Below are 10,010 nucleotides of genomic sequence, written 5' to 3' on the forward strand. Positions count from 1 at the left end.
CAGCACACTGATAACCTGTGGCTCAGAATGAACCTTTTACACGAGATGTGCTCCAGCACCTAAGGAAACACACTGGGACTTCATCTAACCATGCAGAACAGATTATGTGAACTGCTGGGTGCCTGCTTGCTGCTCAGTGCATGCTCGATAAATATCTGTGTGGGTGGCCTGATTTTGCCTGAAGTTTGCTTTCATTATAACCTGGTAGTGAGGGATGGGGATTAGCTATCCCTGATCCACCCCAAGGGCAGTTACAATATCTATCAAAAAATAACTTAAGGGATGCCTCGGTGGTTCAGTCTGTTAAGCATCTGCCTTCGGCTCAGGTCATGATCCCAGGATCCTGGGATCAAGCTCCACACTTGGCTCCCTGTTCAGTGGGGAGCCTGCTTCTCCCTCTGCCTCCCCCCTGCTGGAGCATGCTCCCATATGCACAGTCTCTCTCAAATAAATAAACATCTTAAAAAAAAACCAAAACTTAAAAATCATGTAAGTCCAAACTGTTATATGTCATTTAACAACTATGACCAATACTCATTTCACTCCCCCTCCTTTGTGCAAAGGTCATGGTATTTTGGGGAGATTGACTATCCTGGGGGGTCATTCTTGACCCAGTCTTTGAGAGCAACCCATAAATACTACCTCTCTTCCTACCTGGCTTCTGAACCAACTGAGAAATACTACATAGGAATAAGGTAGGTGGAAACTCAATTATTACATTTGGTACTGATAAAGTATAGTTTAGAAGATGAAGCTTTGTGTGGAAAATAAAACAATCGTGTTAACTCTCCAACCCTCCTGTCTAACCCTTAGAATAGCCCAACTACCGGCAAGTTTGGGACAGTGGAGCAGATATGTAGGGCTAGTGGCTGCCTTCATTGGGCTAGAAAAGGAGAGAGGGAGAGAGAGAGACCAAAATCTCCACACTTGAGACCTTTGATAATTCAGCTTCACCCAATTAAGAAACAAGGCCCAGTGGCTGTCACTCATGGGTCAGGCAACATACCAATCCACATAGATATCAGTAAGGAATGAAGCAAGTGGCTTTATCTTGATGCCACTAGTGTTAAGGAAAAAATCCATCAGCTTACATGGAGTTCTACATAAGATCATCATCCTTTTGTGTCCTCGGCCCAGTCAGACAAAAGGCAAGAATCAGCAGCTCTCCCTGGCTCAGCTCAGTCTGTCCCCACCCATCACACCTGTGGAACAGAGGATAACAGATGTCTAGGACAGACCTATAAGTCTGGGACCTACCCATAGTCCCACACCATGGCACTCAAGCCACAGTAGCCAGCTACCTCTGACCAGCCTCATCAACACCCCTCCCACTCCAGGGTATTGCTGGGGAGCAGATCTATTTTCTGTGGCTTGCGAGGGAACAAGCTCCTTCCAAACTTGAAGAGTTCCTTCTTTTCAGCAATTAGCTCCTCTTTTATGCAAATATAAACCCAGGATTAAGAATGTGACATTAAAGTTACCCCCACTTTACAGATGATGAAAAAACAAGGCTTGTCTTGTCAAAGCCTAGATTTGAAAACAGGACTGAATCTATTTAGCAAAAACTCTAAACTTTTCCAAAACTTAATACGTACTCGTAGAGATCAAGTAGAAAAATACACACACACACACGTATAAAAATCATATGGTGCCTGTTTTAGATAAATAAAAAAGGAAATTTTATTTTAAGTGAATTTCCTTCTCAAAAAAGGAAAGATTTATAACGTTACTATATACACTGTTGTTTCATTAGATTATGACATAAATATGGCTCGGCTGTTGTCTCTTTTAGCAAAATAGACTGAAGGTTCATGGAATGAACTGAGTCATCACTGTGGCTTCTATTGAGACCAAAAACAAAGTTGAGATATAACAATAATCATGGAAGCATTTTAAGAGTGAGAACTTTAATGAGTACCTACATTTTGTAGAGGAAAAAAAGTGACATTTAAAAACACCGGTGTTTGCAGTATATCTTTAAGAGCATCTGATCAAAATATTTAAGAGCATTTTGGCAAAAAAAAAATAGAGAAATTGGTCAAGGTCATAAAGTTTTAGGAGTCATCACAAGGAAAGAAATAGTATGGGATAATGTGATTCATTGTAAGTATAAATCCAGACATACATTGTTTAGAGGAAAAGAGAGCTAAGTGGAAATGAAAATAAAGTTGATAAACATCAATAAAACAATAAAAAGTCACATATAAGCCCAGATTCTTCACATCCGCCACAGTATTACTTGTGCAAGGCAGGCCTCCTCAGACCTCAGGGGAAAGGGGCTCTAATGCAGTCTCAAGAGAAAGCCCACTTAAGCTAGGGGAAGTTGCTTTAAATCACGCCATCAGAAGAGGACCCAGAGGAAGAAACTACTCTACACAAGGAGTTCCTTCTCCCCAAACCATCTCTGAATTTAAGCAAACAACCTCAAGCATAGAGCATTGTTCCTTAGGAAACTGGAAAGGAAAGTATAGATCAGGCACTCTGCATATTCAATTTTTTTTAACTACACCCTACACATGTCTGAATTAGCCCTATTGTACAGATGACAAGACTGATGCTCCATCAAGAGAACATATAAAACTAGTAGAGCCAGAATCCAAACCCAGGTTTGTCTTCTGTTAAGTTCTCTGCTCTTTCTGGGCCTCTTCTACTTCAGACTTAGGTATAGACTAAGACCCTCACTTTAACCCAAAGCTACCTCTGAGCTCAGATTGAAGCTCCCCAAAATATGCATAAAAAAGGAAGGGTGTCAGACAGGAGAAGTGAGGAAGAGCGAAGTATCAAATATTAAACTTAGAAATCGGGGCTCCTGGGTGGCTCAGTTGGTTAAGTGTCTGCCTTCAGCTCAGGTCATGATCACAGGGTCCTGCGATCAAGCCCCACATCGGGCTCCCTGCTCAGCAGGGAGTCTGCTTTTCCCTCTCCCTCTGTGCTCTCTCTCTCTCTCTCGAAATAAAATTTTAAAAAATCTTAAAAAAAATTAAACTTAGGGGGGCACCTGGGTGGCTCAGTCGTTAGGCATCTGCCTTCGGCTTAGGTCATGATCCCAGGGTCCTGGGATCGAGCCCCGCATCGGGCTCCCTGCTCAGCAGGAAGCCTGCTTCTCCCTCTCCCACTCCCCCTGCTTGCGTTCCCTCTCTCGCTGTGTCTCTCTCTGTCAAATAAATAAATAAAATCTTAAAAAAAAAATTAAACTTAGAAATCTAGTCCAGGGGTGAACAACATTTTGCTGTAAAAGGCCAGATATTAAATATTTTGCAGACTACATGATCTCTGTCGTAATTACTCAACTTGGCCATAATAGTGGGAAAGCAGCCACAAACAATACTTAAAGAGAGCAGCTGTGTTCCAATAAAACTTTATTCATGGACACTGAAATTGGAATTTCTTATCATTTTCACATGTTACAAAATGGACTTCTTTTATTTTTTTTTCCATTACAATATAATAAAAACCACTCTTGATTCATGAGCTGTATAGAAACAGGCATTGGGCCAGATTTGGCCAACAATTCAGTTTGCTAACCCCTGTTCTAAGTTAACCAGTCCTCAACTAGTAACTGTTTAATCAAACATTCTTGTGATTCAAACTTCTATGCATTTCTTTCTTCTTAATGATCTGTTTTCTTCTTTTTCCTTACTTTCACCTCATTTCTTACTGTTAATTACTACATATTATTTCATTTACTTAAAACCTCCTATGTTGACAAACTTACAGAAATTTATTTTTTTTAAACTTATAGAAATTAAAAAAAAAATTAGGGCAGTGGTTATTTTCACCTCATGTGGGCATAAGGTTAATTCATTCAGGTAGTGACAATAATACATTATGGCTCAGGCAGCAGGCCTGGTTCTGGAGATAAAGATTCAGTCCTGGGCTCATGAACAATAGGATAAAACTGAAACACCAGTTGAGCCTATTAGATATTGTCTATTAGATATTCTGAACGAAGTGAGACCTACTGTCAAACAGAAGTCTTTAGCAAAATAAACTAAACTGATGAGCAAACAGCAAAACACTTTTGCAACAAATGGCTAAAAGCCATAGACTTGACATTTTAAAAGGGTGTACTATTTACTAGGTTTACCTATTTAGTAGGCCTAATAACCCAGGAGGATTAATGTTCAAATAATATGATTTTTTTGTCCAACAAATACTGAATCTGATATCTGTGCTGAAATGTGCTAAAGTTATTAATGATGTCCTTTTTTCCTTTAAGTTTTTTTTTCTTAATTTGCTACATTCTGTCCAGTGTCTTTACTTACATATTGAGACTGTTTTTTTTTAATAAGCATGAAATTCCTCATTTGTGAGATGATGTTAATGACAAAAGCATGATTCATTTTAAAGTAACTTCATAGTAAACTTATGAAAGCTATGCAATCCTGCAGAGAGACACACTTTATCTCTTGAGATATTCACTAATGAAAATTTGATTTGATAACCCCCAGTACAGCTACCAGAATGAATACATCAAGAAAATGAACTAGAAGCTGCTGTGTTTGAGGATTTAAGACAGTAGACATGTTGCTGTATGGCAGAGTAGGCATAGATAGTTCATTTGTACACTTGTCACAGTTCTGAGAGGTGCTGTCAAAGGAAAAACAGGCTCTGAAAATGAATGGGAGCGGGGGGTGCTGAAAGCAAAGAAGAGCTTCACTCTATGGTATTGGGTTTCTGGCAGCAGCAGGAAATGTTCTATCTGCCACTTGAAGACTCCTGGCCAGTGGACTGACATTCTCTGCTGTCAGTACCCTGTGAGTGGGGGTGAAAATCCCCCCCCCCCCGGAATCCTTCAGGAAAGGCAATATCCTTGTCACTTGTCAATGCCCTTGACAGCCTGTAGGACAAACTGTCAGCTAGCTGGTGGTACTAAATTAATGAACATGGCCCTTGAAAGGAAAAAAACCCTAACAGCTTAGCACTGAATAATCAATTAAGAAACTTTCTCTCTTTTTTTTTTTAAGATTTTATTTATTTGACAGAGAAAGACACAGTGAGAGAGGGAACACAAGAAGAGGGAATGGGAGAGGGAGAAGCAGGCTTCCCGCTGAGCAGGGAGCCCAATGTGGGACTCGATCCCAGGACCCTGGGATCATGACCTGAGCCCAAGGCAGACACCCAACGACTGAGCCACCCAGGTGCCCCAATGAAGAAACTTTCTTATTTTTAAGATGTTAAAATGTGTCCATTACTAAGGTGAGCAGTATGGGAGCAGTTATAAAGCAGTCCTCCACCCTTTCAGTTCATTAAGACTTTCCATAACCAGCTAGAAGGACTTTTATTCAACATTTCATATAAGATCACAACAACAGAGAAGGGACGTCCCACAGGTTGGCTTTCCCATACACTCACATAGGAGCAGAGGGAAGGTTTTATCTGGCCACTTACCTCCAGAAGTAAATTTAAAACTGGTTAAAACAAAAAATCTTAAGGATTTAATTTATTTAAAGCACTCATCATCTTATTTAAAGAAGTATGTGAATATTTTAATGTTTCTCTATGGAGCTACCTAAAAGAAATTTCAGGAATAACTCCTTAACCAATGGCAAGAAGCTATATTTCCTCCTCCGCCCTCAGAGGCAAGCTTCATTTCGCCATGGCCCTCATTCCTGAAATTCCACCTCAATCATTCCAATACTACTCCTCTTCTAGAGATGCCACTGAATTGCAATGCATCTGTTCGCCCTGCCTTGTGGCAATTAACCAGTGAAATAGCTCCCCTGTAAAGAAAGATCTTTCTTTCAGTAAGCCAGTGTCAGATCCTCCCAGTGGCTCATTCAGTGCCAGTTGCAACCCCTTCTAGCTTGCCATCCCACACTCGAGATGCTGGAAAACTAAGAACTCAGTTTGTTAGACTCCCTTGTAGCCACAGTTACATATATGGCCAGGTTTGGCCAAGCAAGCTTGGGAGACTTGGGAGGTAAAAAAAAGTCCCGTGAGGAGGCAGCTGCCCTGAGACCCACGGGCGCTGGTGGGGCCGGCACATGATTCCTCCAGGGTTGCTGGGTGAGAAGTTCCACTGACCACGCTCTGGTGTCCCAGGCGCCCAGGCTCTCATGTGCAAGTAGCAGGGGGGGGGGGGGGGGGGTGCTGATGGTCCATGGTGTGGTTGAGTGTTTCTTTAAATAAGCTGTGCCGCACTTAAGCCTGGTCCCTGGCACTCTTGGAAATTCTGTAAGCTATCCTGTACCGGGAAACCAATCCCTTTCTGCTTAAAGAGCTAGAGAGCTTTACCCTGTTTGCAACCATCACTTTGGTTTGCAGCTCTCCGAAGAATCAGTGAGGGAACTGGTAAGTCTGCTGCCTGCCACATAGTAAGTCCTCCATACATCATTGTTTCCTACATTTAAAAAATAGAATATTTATGTGGGAGTAGAATAGTCTTTTTTTTTTAAGATTTTATTTGACACAGAGAGAGAGAGCACAAGCAGGGGGAGCGGCAGGCAGAGGGAGAAGTAGGCTCTCTGCTCAGCAGGGAGCCTAATGCAGGACTCGATCCCAGGATGCTGGGATTATGGCCTGTGCCACAGGCAAGACGCCTAACTGACTGAGCCACCCGGGCACCCCTGAAGTAGAATAGTCTTATTTAGCCTTTAGAGAAAAGTGTAGGGGGACATCCAGTGGTGGACAGGGAAAAGTATACAATTGGGACACAAAGAAAAATAAAATTCCAAGAGAGGGATGGGCCAGGAATGTGCAAATGTGAGGTCCTAGTAAGTGTCAGATGAGATAATACCTAGAAATAAGACCAGGCTGAAGTTCTAAAAAGAGAAAACTAACTCCAAGTTAGAATTCACGCTTTTGCAAGTAAAAGAAAACCCAACTTCAGGCTTAAACAAGTAATAGATCAATTTTCCCACACAACAAGCCCAGAGGTAGGTTGTTGCTAGCATCCGTTCGGCTGCAAAATGATGCAAAAGGGACTCAGCTCTCCTGCTGCTCTGCTGAGCTTAGAGTGTTGGCTCTTGTCCTCGCACTGGTCATCTCAAGCTTGCAGGAGGGCTGCTTCTGCTGCTCCGGAAATTCCCCCAGTTCAAGCCAATAAAAAGGGGTAGGGGACACGAGCTTTTTCCTTTGGTGCCTTTGTCTTGTTTTTCAGGAAAGAAACCCCTCACAGGTCAGTTCCACTGCCATCTCATTTGCCAGAATTGGCTCATGGATCCCCTTTAAATAAATTACTAGCCAATGGAACGAAATCATAGGAACACTTTCATTTTTATTTTTTATTTTTATTTTTATTTATTTTTTTTTTTTAAAGATTTTATTTATTTATTTGAGAGAGAGAGAATGAGAGACAGAGAGCATGAGAGGAAGGAGGGTCAGAGGGAGAAGCAGACTCCCCGCAGAGCAGGGAGCCCGATGCGGGACCCGATCCAGGGACTCCAGGATCATGACCTGAGCCGAAGGCAGTCGCTTAACCAACTGAGCCACCCAGGCGCCCCATTTTTATTTTTAATAATACATAAGTTGTGGGGCTTAGAAAGGGAAAGCAAGACACTCCTGTTTCAAAAAAGTGGACAGATAAAGGTGAACTGAAGCAATAAAGTAAGGCTATCTTTTTGCTACTTATCCACCTTGTGCACTACCAAAGAAAGGAGCTTTTCTTATAACCTTATATAGCCTTGGCCTTCAGATCTGCTGGGAATCCAACAGTGAACTGGCAGAGAGATGATGTAAGCCCCAGGAATGAATGAGCTGTGACTAATATAGCATATTTGTAATAGAACCAATCCCCAAAGTGGAGACAGTATTTTAGAATGCAAGTCTAAAAGTGTGTGCATATGTGTGTGTGTTGGTTGGGAGGGCATTGATTCGTGTCTGATCCAGGATGGAATCAGTATTAGGGAATCCATTCTGATAGACAGGGACCTCAGTATAAGAGTCAATGGGTACTGGATTTTAACTTGCTTTTAAAATCATAGCGCCATTGTGGGTTCAGAGATAGCCAGGACACAGGACAAAGCTAGGGCTTCTGGGCACTGAAGTGAACTCCCTAGGAAGAAAAGAGAAAGCAAGCTAGAGCTCTGCAGGGGATCTGGTCCATCGCCAAATGGACTGGTTAATGGTAGGACTCAAATCCACTACGCATTTAAGAAGAATCCCACTCAGTCAAATCAGACACATAAAATGTGTAGTGACAGAGGGAAAAGAGGGAAAGCCCTACCTCTGAACTTTACTCTGGGCTCAGTTAAGCAGATCAACTCCAGATCCTACCCATGTGAGACGTTGGGGGTCCTACCCATGTGAGACGTTGGGGGTCCTGAGCCAGTCAGATTGACTTTTCATTGACTTGGAGACTGCAAACCTACAGCAAGGCTGTGACACTCAGCTGTTGAAGGAAGGAAAGAGTTCCTTCGACAAATTGAGCATCGGTTATGTGCAAACATTGTTGTTCTAAGTGCTGGAGATACAATAATAGGCAAAAACAGATGTAATTCCTGCCCACATGGAACACACTGGTTCTCCCCAAACAACTGTGGGCTGGGGGGAAATAACTACTGGTCAAGGGCACAGAAATTCCAAGGCTTCAGCATCCCTTGATCTGGGAAGAAATATGAGTCCCACGAAGAGATTAAAGGTATGCAAGATATGATCTCTGTCTTCAAGCCCTGATAGTCTAAAGGAAAAGTTTTCAACGAGGAGACTCTTCCAGGAGACTTCTAAAGAGATAGAACAGCTAACCCTCAGACCATGACAGCTTCAGGAAACCGGCGCCCCTGCCTCTCAGCTCTTGCCATTTCACAAAAGCGAGGGCTGCAACTAGAGCTACCCTTACTCTAGCATAGGGAAAGCCAGTGGGAGCACCCTACACATACCACCTGTCCCCAACCTTTGCATTTTACCGGGTAGGTTTTCAGAGTCTGATATTCCTCTGGCAAACAGTGGGGATTCTCTGGTTAATGGATCATTAATATACATCAGAAACAAGAGAGCTGGTGATAAATGTCATTAATGAGAAAACCGTCATGCAGATGTCAACATTTCCAACAGTTGTGATCGGGGCTTTGTTCTTTGTCCAAGTTACCTACCACGTGCCTGAAAACGCTTTCCTAACAGTGATTGTTTGCCTTACTAACCTGATAATTTCAATTACAAGTATGAACAGACGCATGAAAAACAGTTGAGAAATGCAAACTCACACAAAACACACCACTTTCTCATTCCACTTACCAGGTATCTGTTAAAGCATATGTTATCAGCACACATGTGACTTTCAGACAATGCTCAGTTTTCCAAGGTGGTAGAGATTTAACATGGGTTATTAAAATCAACAATCCAGGGAGAAATTTACTATGTAACTAACTGTAATGCTGAATGACCAGCAAGTAGTGACACCGACTGATTTAGTTAAGTTTCCATTATGTTTTACTGACTGCCTAGTCAGCTAACGAGGAAAGCGTTAATTATTGGTCAAATAGTCATAGATCATAAGGCAAAAAAAGGAGGAAAGGAAATAAGGGTTTAGTTAATACATGACATAGACAGCCGGTCTCTGAATTTACATAAATTAATATGTAATTCAGATGTCATTGATTATTGATCAAGAATTCAACAGAGAAGATAACCAATGTCAAATTCATATAATAAAATCATTTCCATTTCCAAGGATCAGCAATACCTGTTAAAAGGCAAAATCTGTAGCATTAGCAATATTCCAGAAAAAAATAATCATTAAAAATATGTTATAAAATATAAATTAAAATCCTTATTGAAATAACTTTTCTCACCTATTGGCAAAACTTCAAAATTTGACAATATACTCAGTGAGATTTTGGGAAAACTAGGCTCTCGTACATTTCTGATGGGAATGCAAAATAGTTCAGTCTTTATAAGGGCAAATTTATCAAGTTAACAAAGTTATAAATGTATATTCCCATTTCTAGTAGTCTATCTCAAAGATACAAATGTAAATAAACAAAAAAATTTGCTATTTTTGCTTCTATTTGCAGGATGAACCAATGAAATTCTGATGTAAATTACTACCCATGAGGGAATAGGATGGATGG

Source organism: Neomonachus schauinslandi, chromosome 5 (assembly GCF_002201575.2).
Source record: "Neomonachus schauinslandi chromosome 5, ASM220157v2, whole genome shotgun sequence".
In the NCBI taxonomy this organism is placed as follows: Eukaryota; Metazoa; Chordata; class Mammalia; order Carnivora; family Phocidae; genus Neomonachus; species Neomonachus schauinslandi.